The sequence below is a fragment of the Salmo trutta genome, chromosome 5 (genome assembly GCF_901001165.1).
Source record: "Salmo trutta chromosome 5, fSalTru1.1, whole genome shotgun sequence".
Classification (NCBI taxonomy): Eukaryota; Metazoa; Chordata; class Actinopteri; order Salmoniformes; family Salmonidae; genus Salmo; species Salmo trutta.
Genome location: NC_042961.1, coordinates 16,658,946 through 16,670,960, shown reverse-complemented (window position 1 = coordinate 16,670,960; position 12,015 = coordinate 16,658,946). Strand labels below are relative to the sequence as shown.

At 40.8% G+C, this 12,015-nt stretch overlaps 1 protein-coding gene across 2 annotated transcripts in view; it reads right to left on the bottom strand.

Moving 5' to 3' along the window:
- The window catches only part of LOC115193759 (phosphatidylcholine:ceramide cholinephosphotransferase 1), a 43,191-nt gene that overhangs the window by 6,555 nt on the left and 24,621 nt on the right, over positions 1-12,015 (bottom strand). Inside the window, exon 1 of one of the 2 annotated variants that reach the window (XM_029752719.1) lies at positions 9,660-10,167. The exons of the other annotated variant lie outside the window; for it this stretch is intronic. The gene's annotated coding sequence lies outside the window, so the exon portion shown is untranslated. Of the gene's footprint in view, positions 1-9,659; positions 10,168-12,015 lie in introns of those variants that run through there. 2 annotated transcript variants of the gene reach the window in all.

The following is a 12,015-nucleotide window of genomic DNA, read 5'->3' as shown; positions in this document are numbered from 1 at the left end:
GAGGTTGGTCGGGATAAAACACCTTATTATGAAAGTTAGATGCCAATTGCCATATAAAGATCAATGAAGAAAAAGCCTGGAAGGAGGAGAGATGACTAGAAAGATTCCGTTGACCGTTTTATGTGTGGATTAATTGTCAGAGTAGAGGACCTTGTGCATTTCAGATAAAATAACTCAACGTTTATATCCCAGGACAAATTAGCTAGCAACAGCAAGCTATCTAAATAGGACAAATTAGCTAGCAACTGCAAGCTAGCTAGCTAAATTGCCATAAACGTTTAATGCTTTTCAACCTGAATTAATATAATTGGTTAAGAGTTTGTTTTGATATTTCAACCTGCGTGTCGTGATCGCGTTTGGTGTGGGGGGACAAAATCAATTTGCGCGGACGCACCCGCGCATCTGGTTTGGGCATGGTGTAACCCCCATTCTGTCTCACTGGGTAGCAGAGGTTCTGTTGTCTTTACATCCTGTAGGTCTGATATCTGATTGGAGGTTAACTCAACAGTAATGCTGTTGGTCAACAACTCAGATTTTGAATCCAAACAACTGTTATAAAAAGGGTTCTCAGATGCATCGTCTCCCTCCCTTTGATCCTGACCTGTGCTGGTGAGATATACCCCCTTTCTTTTGCTCTCTGCCCCTGGGACTCTTGGAGCCTGGCCTTTAAGGCTATGACTTCTCTTTCTCCCTCTCTGATCATGCCCAGAATAAGGCCTTGTAAAGCTTGTTAATGCTTTGTAACTTAAGCTTTATGCCTTGTATAATGTATTGTTCATTTTACAATGGTATTAAATATCTGCCTTTGATATGGACAATTCTCAGACCTTTCTATTAGTTTTACTAATCTATAGACTCTTGCATATTGCTAAATAATCTTTATGGAGTTAGATAATTTTTATTTTATTTAACTAGGCAAGTCCGTTAAGAACAAATTCTTAATTACAATGACGGCCTAGGAACAGTGGGTTGCCTTGGTCAGGGGCAGAATGACAGATTTTTACCTTGTCAGCTCGGGGATTCGATCTAGCAACCTTTCAGTTACTGGACAAACGCTCTAACCACTAGGCTACCTGCCGCCCCAAACACTTCTACATTAATATTGCTTGGTTATTTAATAGACTTAACATATTAATTGCATAGTCTTATTACGGGTCACATGTGAGGTATGCACATATTGTAAATATTACCTCACTACTCTCGGTTTCCCGTTTTTCCAGCTGTAGTAACCACCACTCAACGGTATGCCTCTATTGCTTTAACTTAAAGCACAACAGCAACAGCTCACTTTATCCACTGTAGTGTAAACTGAAACAATCCACATCTGCTGGCTGGGGTGTGTTTATAAACGGTGTTGACAGCAATGGACACAGAGTGTCCCTGCTTATGTTTCAGGGAGTCCATGGTTCAGCTGGAGGCCAAGGCTGTGTTTCTGGAGGCTGGAGGCTCAGGGAGGAACTCATAAATCAGCCAGGCTGAGGGTCAGTGCTCAGCAGTGCTCTGTTCAGCCTGGGCCCCACCCCAGTCACAGGGCAAGCAGCCAACAGAACCATTCAACCCTTACCTCAGCCAACCGCCCTACAGACTGGGATACAGGTCTATAGGCACCAGCTGCCTGCTTTCATGAATACAACTGACAAGGCTTCAACTCTGATGAGCAAAAAGTACAACTTATTTTAACATTCCAACAATGTCCATAACAACAGGTTAGCCCACCACGATGAATGACAGATTGAACAGCTATAAAATGCTCTGTGTAAGGGCTGGCTGTAGCCTGTTTTGACACAGTGTGAGAGGTAACTCACGACAGGAGTGAAGTAGGGGAAAGGGTAACCCACAGAGCTGGAGTGTGTGTGTGTGTGTGTGAGAGAGAGAGATTAGAGATTTGCCGTCACTGAGTCAGCTGCGTGCGGTGGACCTTTGCTCCTTGAATTATCTTACAGGGCAGCCAGTGTTATAATTCCAGAGCAGAATTTAGCCATGCTGCCGAGGGGAAAACCACAAATGTATTAAACTCGGGGGTACAACTGTGGTTTTAGAAGTGGAGGGACAACCTGGTGAAGGGTCTGGGGGTCCTCCCTCAGAATGTTTTGGGCATCTAAAGATAATTTCCTGCCTTTCTACACAATCTAATATGACCCTTTTGGGGTCACTTTTATTGTAAATAAGAATATAATACGTTTCTAAACACTTCTACATGAATGTGGATGCTACCATGATTATGGATAATCCTGAATAATGAGTGAGAAAGTTTGATGCACAAATATCAATACCCCCCCCCAAAAATAATCTAACCACCCCTGTTATTCAAATCAAATGTTATTGGTCACATACACATGGTTAGCAGATGTTAATGCGAGTGTAGAGAAATGCTTGTGCTTCTAGTTCCGACCATGCAGAAATATCTAACAAGTAATCTAACAATTTCACAACAACTACCTTATACACACACAAGTGTAAAGGAATGAATATGTACATAGGCAAGATGCAGTAGATGGTATAGAGTACAGTATATACATATGAGATGAGTAATGTAGGGTAAACATTATATAAAGTGGCATTGTTTAAAGTGACTAGTGATACATTTATTACATCCAATTTTTTATTATTAAAGTGGCTAGAGATTTGAGTCAGTATGTTGGCAGCAGCCACTCAATGTTAGTGATGGCTGTTTAACAGCATTCTTACATAGGTATTCCTCTTGTCCAGATGGGTTAGGGCAGTGTGATTACGTCATCTGTGGACCTATTGGGGCGGTAAGCAAATTGGAGTGAGTCTAGGGTGTCAGGGAGGGTGGAGGTGATATGATCCTTGACTAGTCTCTCAAAGCACTTCATGATGACGGAAGTGAGTGCAACGGGGCGATAGTCGTTTAGCTCAGTCAGGAATAGGAACAATGGTGGCCATCTTGAAGCATGTGGGAACAGCAGACTGGGATAGGGATTGATTGAATATGTCAGTAAACACACCAGCCAGCTGGTCTGCGCATGCTCTGAGGACGTGGCTAGGGATGCCGTCTGGGTCGGCAGCCTTGAGAGGGTTAACACGTTTAAATGTTTTACGCACATTGGCTGCGGTGAAGGAGAGTCGCAGGTTTTGGTAGTGGGTAGTGTCAGTGGCACTGTATTGTCCTCAAGTCGAGCAAAGAAGTTGTTTAGTTTGTCTGGGAGCAAGACATCTGGGTCCGCGATGGGGCTGGTTTTCTTTTTGTAGTCCGTGATTGACTGTAGACCCTGCCACATACCTCTCGTGTCTGAGCCGTTGAATTGCGACTCTACTTTGTCTCTATACTGACGCTTAGCTTGTTTGATTGCCTTGCGGAGGGAATAGCTACACTGTATGTATTCGGTCATGTTTCCGGTCGCCTTGCCCTGATTAAAAGCAGTGGTTCCCACTTTCAGTTTTGAGCGAATGCTGCCATCAATCCACGGTTTCTGGTTGGGGAAGGTTTTAATTGTCGCCGTGGGTACATCACCACCGATGCACTTGCTAATAAACTCGCTCACTGAATCAGCATATACATCAATGTTGTTGTTCGACGCTATCCGGAACATATCCCAGTCCACGTGATCGAAGCAATCTTGAAGCGTGGAATCAGATTGGTCGGACCAGCGTTGAACAGACCTGAGCACGGGCGATTCCTGTTTTAGTTTCTGTCTATAGGCTGGGCGCAACAAAATGGAGTCGTGGTCAGATTTACCGAAAGGAGGGCGAGGGAGGGCTTTGTATGCGTTGGAGGTTACAGTAACAATGATCCAGAATTTTTCAGATAAAATTTAGGGAGCCTTGTTTTCAGATTAGCCTTGTTAAAATCCCCAGCTACAATAAATGCAGCCTCAGGATATGTGGTTTCCAGTTTACATTGAGTCCAATGAAGTTCTTTCAAGGCTGACGAGGTGTCTGCTTGGGGGGGGGGGGGTGAATTTAATCGAAGAGAATTCTCTTGGTAGATAATGCGGTCAGCATTTGATTGTGAGGAATTCTAGGTCAGGTGAACAAAAGGACTTGAGTTCCTGTATGTTGTTATGATCACACCACGACTCATTAAGGCATACACCCCCGGCCCTTGTAATGGTGGGTATGATATTAGTGCATCTGTAACTTTCTCACTCATCATTATTCACGATTCATTCTGGATGATCCGTAATCATGGTAGCATCCACATTAATGTAGAAGTGTTTGGAAACATATTATTATTTACAATAAAAGTGATTCCAAAACAACACAAAACATTATCTACCATTCATTTCTATTGGGCACAAAATAATCTGAAACACAACCAAAACAAACAGCAAATACATCCAACAAATTTGTAGTCACAAGCTTGATGTAGTTATTGCGTGCTATGAATGTGGGACCAACTTTAACCTCATAGTCCTTGTTTGATTTCAAATCCAAACTTTTGGAGTATAGCACCAAAATAAGAAACAATTCTTCACTGTCCCAATAATTACAGAGGGCACTGTCTGTCATTCATATCATAGGCCTAATAGTACTGTAGAGCTATTTTTACTTGCACACAATATAGCTGGATCGTCCCATCCTGCCCCTAGGGGTCCAGTGCCCCAACCCAACACACCCCACTCAGCTTTAGGATCTTAGTTAAACATTCATTATTGGTTTCAGGTGTGTTAGAGCAAGGCCAGAGTGACAACAGTACGTCAGACCCCCAGGGGCAGGACTGAGCAGCCCAGCAACTAGAGATTGCCTAAATAGGTATCTCCCCTGACGTGGGCATTTTTCAATACAGACTCCTTTTGTTGTACAGTATTCCATATAAGGCATCCAGACCGTATGAAAGATGCACAGTATACCCTTAAATCAGGTAATACATCAAATCTAGTGATACATAACTTGACATTTCTGCCATCCATTGTGACATTGTGGAAGGATAACCAACATTCCAATTAAATGGCACTGCATGGGGACAAGAGCTGTAATCAGTGGTGTAAAGTACTTAAGTAGTACTTTAAAGTATTTTTACTTAAGTCATTTTTGGAGGTATCTGTACTTAACTTTACTTACATTTTTGACAGCATTTAGTTCACTACATTCCTAAAGACAATTATGTACTTTCAACTCCATATATTTTCCCTGACACTCAAAAGTACTCGTTACTATTTTAATGGCTAGCATGATAGGAAAATGCTCCAATTCACACACGTATCAAGAGAACATTCCTGGTCATCCCTACTGCGAACTAAACACAAATTCTTTGTTTGTAAATCATGTATATGTGTTGGAGTGTGCCCCAGGTTATCCGTAGTTAAAAACAAGGTGCTTAATATAGGGAATTTGAAATGATTTATACTTTTACTTTCAATACTTAAGTATATTTTTAGCAATGACATTTACTTTTGATACTTAAGTATATTTAAAACCAAATACTTTTACTCTACTATTTTACTGGGTGACTCACTTTTACTTTAGTTATTTTCTATTAAAAAAAAGGTCTCTTTACTTTTACTCAAGTATGACAATTGGGTACTTTTTCCACCACTGGATGTAATGGACCCTTGGGGAAGCATACTAAAACATGGGGTAAGGCAGCCTTAAATGTAAGATGCAAACATATGACATCAACATGTGAGGATGAGCAAAGTCACCCTTCACCTGAACAAAGGAATACATTTTTACAAAAAATCACTGGCTAAATCACTTTCAGAAACATTTCACACATGTTAAAAGAATCTCACCAAATTCATAAAATAGTTTAGTTCCTCTTAAACCCCTCCCATGTCCCCTAGACTGGTCTATGGAAACCATGAGAACACCCGCATTAACTGGTCAGTTTACTGCTGTTCAACCAACTTCGGAACGGAAGTATCACGGGAGCAATGAACACAACACCTTTCGTGTAGTGAACAAAGAGTTGGAAATTAACTCGACAGTTGACTTCAGGAGTACTTCATGCCACTGTTATTCCAATGGCGAGTTGATATGCCATGTCTATAGTTGTGCATAGCTGCAGGAGAGGCATAAAGGAAACTGTAATTTCATCACTCCAACAGCTTACAAAACATCAGCAATCTAATAGTCCCGTGTAGCTCTGTTGGTATTATAGCAGGGCGCTTGCACTGCCAGGGTTGTGAGTTCGATTCCCGCAGGGGAAAATGCATGCACTCACTAAGTCGCTCTGGATAAGAGTGTCTGCTAAATTACTAAAATGTAAAAAATATGTAGCACAAAGTAACTGAACTTCTCATAGGGTTGTGTAAATCTGTTTACTTAATAGGGTTGTAGCTGATGCTCGGCATTCACAGTGATGCAACAGCCTAAATAACAGCACCTGCTGCCCGACTCATACAAACAGTGAACACCAAACTGTGTTAGAAGAATCATGTATGTTCTTACTCAACCATCTGACACAGCTTTGTGTGCACGCTTACAGACAATAATGAAAAGTCATGGCAGATACAACTAGGGTTGTGACGATTCTAGTATATTTTTTCCATGAAAACACGAAGCAGACCAAACTCTTTGGTCCTTTAAAAACAAGCTGTATGTCAAATTGTGTGTGCTATAGCATGGAAAATAAATCAATATTACTCTGGATGACAATATAATGTTTGTTTCCAACATTAGGGCCTCTTGTTTTGTTTCCTTGCCACAATACTAACAAGTATTGTGATGCAGGTATTGTCCCGACATCACAAGGATGTTTTTAGGCCTACAGCCCCTCATAAATAAAACTAGTGGCCAGAAACCAGACAGATCGCTGACATTTCTGATGCTGGAAAAAATTACTTGGATCACAAAATGAAACAAGGACAAGTGGAAAACGCATCAATGATACATAGTCCAACCATACTGCTTCATGCTGTAAATTCTTCCCTTCGAGGTTTGGCCGTGAAATGGAAGAGTAACGACAGTGGTGGAAAAAGTACTCAGTTGTCATACTTGAGTGAAAGTAAAGATACCTTAATAGAAAATGACTCAAGTAAAAGTGAAAGTCACCCAGTAAAATACTACCCGAGTAAAAGTCTAAAAGTATTTGGTTTTAAATATACTTAAGTATAAATTATTTCAAAATTGCTTATATTCACACAAACCAGACGGCACAATTTTGTATTTTATTACAATTTTTACGGATAGCCAGGGGCACACTCCAACAAATAATTTACAAACGAAGCAGTTGTGTTTAGGGAGTCTGACAGATCATAGGCAGTAGGGACGACAAGGGATGTTTTCTTGGACGATTTTCATGTCCAGCTAAGCATTCAAAATGTAACAAGTACTTTTGGGTGTCAGGGAAAATGTATGGAGTAAAACGTACATAATTGTCTTTAGGAATGTAGTGAAGTAAAAAGTTGTCAGAAATATAAAGTACAGCTACCCCAAAAAACAACTTAAGTACTTTCAAGTATTTTTACGTAAGTTCTTTACGCCACTGAGTAACTAACGAGGCAGAAAAGCAAAAGGCTGTGTCTGTGACCAGAGTTTAACCTTTCCCCCCAAAGCATGCCAAGTACACAAACGCAGGGCACCAGTAGCAGAGTGACTCATTCACAATGCTAAAGCATATGTTTCAGGGATGAGACTAACCAATTCAGGCCAAATAGACACAGCAAAAATATAGAGCTACAGATTGTTGTCAATATAAACTTTCCTCAGACTCTGGTTGACAAAGAAACAATAGACAGTCTCGCTGACAAACATGTTGTTGGCAGCAAGGTTATAGTAAACTGAAACTACTAATGAAAGACGTTCGTAAACTGAAATAAAACAATTCACAAACCCGTTTGAAAAACTAAAACTATACAGAAACTTATCTTTGACAAATTAACAGTACACTGTACAAAAAAAAGCGCACACACACAACCAGTCAAAAGTTTGTCAGCGTCATGAGGTAGTCACCTGGAATGCATTTCAATTACCAGGTGTGCCTTGTTAAAAGTTAATTTGTGGAATTTCTTTCCTTCTTAATGCGTTTGAGCCAATCAGTGTTGTGACAAGGTAGGGGTGGTATACAGAAGACAAACCTATTTGGTAAAATATCAAGTCCATATTATGGCAAGAACAGCTCAATTAAGCAAAAAGAAATGACAGTCCATCATTACTTTAAGACATGAAGGTTAGTCAATCCGAAAAATGTCAAGAACTTTTAAAGTGTCTTCAAGTGCAGTCGCAAAAACCAAACGTTATGATGCAACTGGCTCTCAAGAGGACCGCCACGGGAAAGGAAGACCCAGAGATACCTCTGCTGCATTAGAGTTACCAGCCTCAGAAATTGCAGCCCAAATAAATGCTTCACAGAGTTCAAGTAACAAACACATCAACTGTCAGAGGAGACTGTGTGAATCAGGCCTTCATGGTCAAATTACTGCAAAGAAACCACTACTAAAGGACACCAATAAGAAGAATCAAATCAAATGTATTTATATAGCCCTTCTTACATCAGCTGATATCTCAAAGTGCTGTACAGAAACCCAGCCTAAAACCCGAAACAGCAAGCAATGCAGGTGTAGAAGCACTGTGGCTAGGAAAAACTAGCTGAAAAACCACTGTTTCTTGGCCCAAGCAAGAGACTTGTTTGGGCCAAGAAACACAAACAATGGACATTAGACCGTTGGAAAGATGTCTTTTGGTCTGACAAGTCCAAATTTTAGATGTTTGGTTCCAGGATGTAACAACAAAATGTGGAATAAGTCCAGGGGTTTGAATACTTTCTGAAGGCACCGTACATAGTAATCAATATTTTATAAATTTGTTAATTTGACTGATAATCATATCATTCTATTCACTTCCTCCTTCTGTCTCATTGTCGCATAGACATATATTATATATTGATCGGCCTGCCTGCTCAATGTGCCTGCTAGCAACTACTAGGTAGTTTCATTGACAAACAGATGGAACTTTGCTAGCTAGCTAGTGATTTTGTGCACTGAAACAGCGTGTTGCTTGTGCTATATTTACAATAGGTCGACAGCTTGCCGATAAAGTTGTTCTCAGAAATCAGTTCTAAGCACAGGCTGCAGAAGCGGACTCAGTACTGTCTGCAGTGCACTGACTAGGTTATCCATGCACGTCTTTTTACTTCAGAAATACTGCACCAAACATCTTAGATAGATGTAAAATTGTGCGACTAACATGTCCACTGCAAAACATCAAAATAAATTACAGATTTATTGGTTTATCTTAGATTAATTCTGACTATTTTGAGAAAGTGGTAGTGATGATGTTGTGGATGTGGTGACTCAAGGAGGGACAAACAATTGCCAGGGTACGATATAGCGAACATAACACACCCACATCTAACCACACCTCCAAGACCCAAATATAATTTTTCTTAATGAGAAGCAGAAAAACACGTGGAATCGGTGCGTTCAGCTCCCTTTGAAAAAGAACCTAACCTATGACCTGACCCGTCAACTTGTGCATTACTGCCCCACAGTGGCAAAAACTTACATCCCCAAAAATCTAAACACTATACATAAATGTCTTCTCACAGGCTACTTTCGGTCCCTAACACTAAAAACGAGTAAATCAGATCTTAACCTAACTAAAACTAAACTGAATTTCAAGGAAAAAAAATCTATAAACTATAATAACATTGGTTGGAATGTTGAAGAGTCACATTCATTCCTCCAGGTTCCAAAGTTCCCGGACAGAGATAGAAATAATTATGTAAGCATAAACACCTGTGCCATAGGACTTACCCCTATCTCCCCTGTGCCTCCTCTTCATTCTTCACCTGCTCTAATCACAAAACACATGTGGCTCTGAGAGAGAAAGAACAGCTCTGCAGCGGTTCCTCTGAACAAGGCTCTCTCTTTCTCAGACTCCTCCTCCTTCCCTCTTGGTCTCTCTGTCTATCGCTCTCTGCCTTGAACGGAGTCCCTGAACCCCACCCATTCTGAGCTAGCGTGTGTCCGCAAAACGCAAAACGATCTGATCTCCATCCATTTACCTTATTCATCCTTTAAGCACAATGGATATCATTGGAAAATTTCATATTTTTTGTTGAAAGGACACACTGTCAAGTGGTGGAAACACAGGCATCCAGAATCAGATAAAGTGCACAGTAAACATAGCGCAGGGAGCTGGATACACATAGTAGAAAACACACTGGGGAGGGCTCATGGGGATTTGAAAACGGGTCAGCTCCTGTTATAGAACTAATTGTTTTAACGTCTCACCTAGGCCACACAGTCTTATCACCACGACTCAAACACACAAAGGAACTTAAAATGTTAGTCAGGTAACTGAACTTGAACCAATAAGCTAGGCTTATTTGTGCCATATAGATACATTATATAGACAGTCTGTTCGCATATAGAGCACATTTCAACGGTGAGCGTACCATGTTTCCTCTTTCTATGCCTAAAGTATATTTGTTTGAACATGTTGAATCAACATAAGCCACCACAACCAACATTACAAGTAAGAATGTCAAAATGACATTATTGTCATGGAAACATATTCAGGCCAACCTTTTGTTTGCTTTCCCCTCCTCCTTCCCTCTGGGTGTTTTCGCTTTTCTGGGACAATGCTTTATTTGAAACAGTAATCTTCCATTACAGAACGTTACCTTCTGAGAACAATGGTGAATAAAACGTGTGAACACTATTCTCTCACCTGTATCACCTAGCCTACTACCTGCCCCACAAAGCCACATAGAATGCATTTTACCCAACATGCTTGGCCAGTTGGCGATACCAGGGTGAAAATTAACAGCAAGCAGCTGCAGTTTAACACTGTTGGGTAGAGGATGTTCAGACAGACACACACACACACACACACACAAACTAGGCTTCCTGAGGCCTTTCATGAGGTTGAGTGTTCTGATGTGTTGGAATACTTTTCATATTACTATAATAGACTGTTTTCCCAATTCTATTCTGATATAGGCCTACTCGTTTGTATGTAGTAGGCCTGAGTGTGAAACTGCCTTGAAGGCTTTAGACAACACCTGCAGTCTCATAGAACACAGAAGCTACTTATAGAAGCAGAGACAAAGTCTCTTTGTTCAGGGTTTTTTTTATGTGAAGGTTCTCCAGTACCGTGGAGCGAGAGCAACCAGCTAAAGCGGCCTATGTTGGGGATCGGTTACATTTTTGGACAACTTGATTGGCAGAGGAGGTGCTTGGAATGAGTAGGAGTTTAGAGATTACATTCTTAGCATCAGCAATGCAGGTTTCACTTTACTGTGAGGTTTGCACTACTGTTGGCTAAATATTTTGGCCTACAGTACATCCAGATTCTTTAAATGCTGTATGGTCAGGACACCTTTTAAAACAAACTTTTAGACATACTTGTTGGAAACTGACACTGACAGCATTTTCACACGTCGATGAATCAACCACACTGTCACTTATTTGACATTTTTGTAGGGGTTAATACATTTTTCGTAAGGGAAAATCAACTGGAATTTCAAAGTGGAACTTCAAACTTCAGAAGCCTTTTCAAACTTCAAATACACTCAGGGGCGGAAATCCCGGGGGGGACGGGGGGGGGGGACACGACCCCCCCATCCTGGGAAAAATATGATTTGTCCCCCCCAATATATCACTGAAACATAACTATGTAATTTAAATAATATTAATAATACGCAATGAAAGCAATTGTGCTGATTATAGACACTTAATAGTGCGTTTTTAAGTTTCAAAAGATTGCGACCCCCCCACCCTTTGCCTCACAATGGTTTGATCCACTGCCAGTTCCTTAGTTGGCAAGGTAACAGAGGGGTCGTATCCACTGTCTGAAAGGCACTCAATGAACGTAACTGACGTGAGGTTAATCCAGTCAACCGCGCACACACACTAGCTGAATATGCAGAGCTAGCGCGCAAATATGAACTATTAAGCTAGCTAGTACCTATTCCATTTATGTGGCCTCGTCAAAGATGGAATCTTTGCTATCGTCAATTTATTCCAAGATCAGCATGCAGATGAAGTTAGTGCTTCAAAGTTCCTGTGATAAGGTTAGCGATAAACTGAAGTCCAAATTGAACAGAACTACACTCTCTTCTACCATTGTCTTAAATATATTTAATGGTCTCGTTGCAAAAGCTAA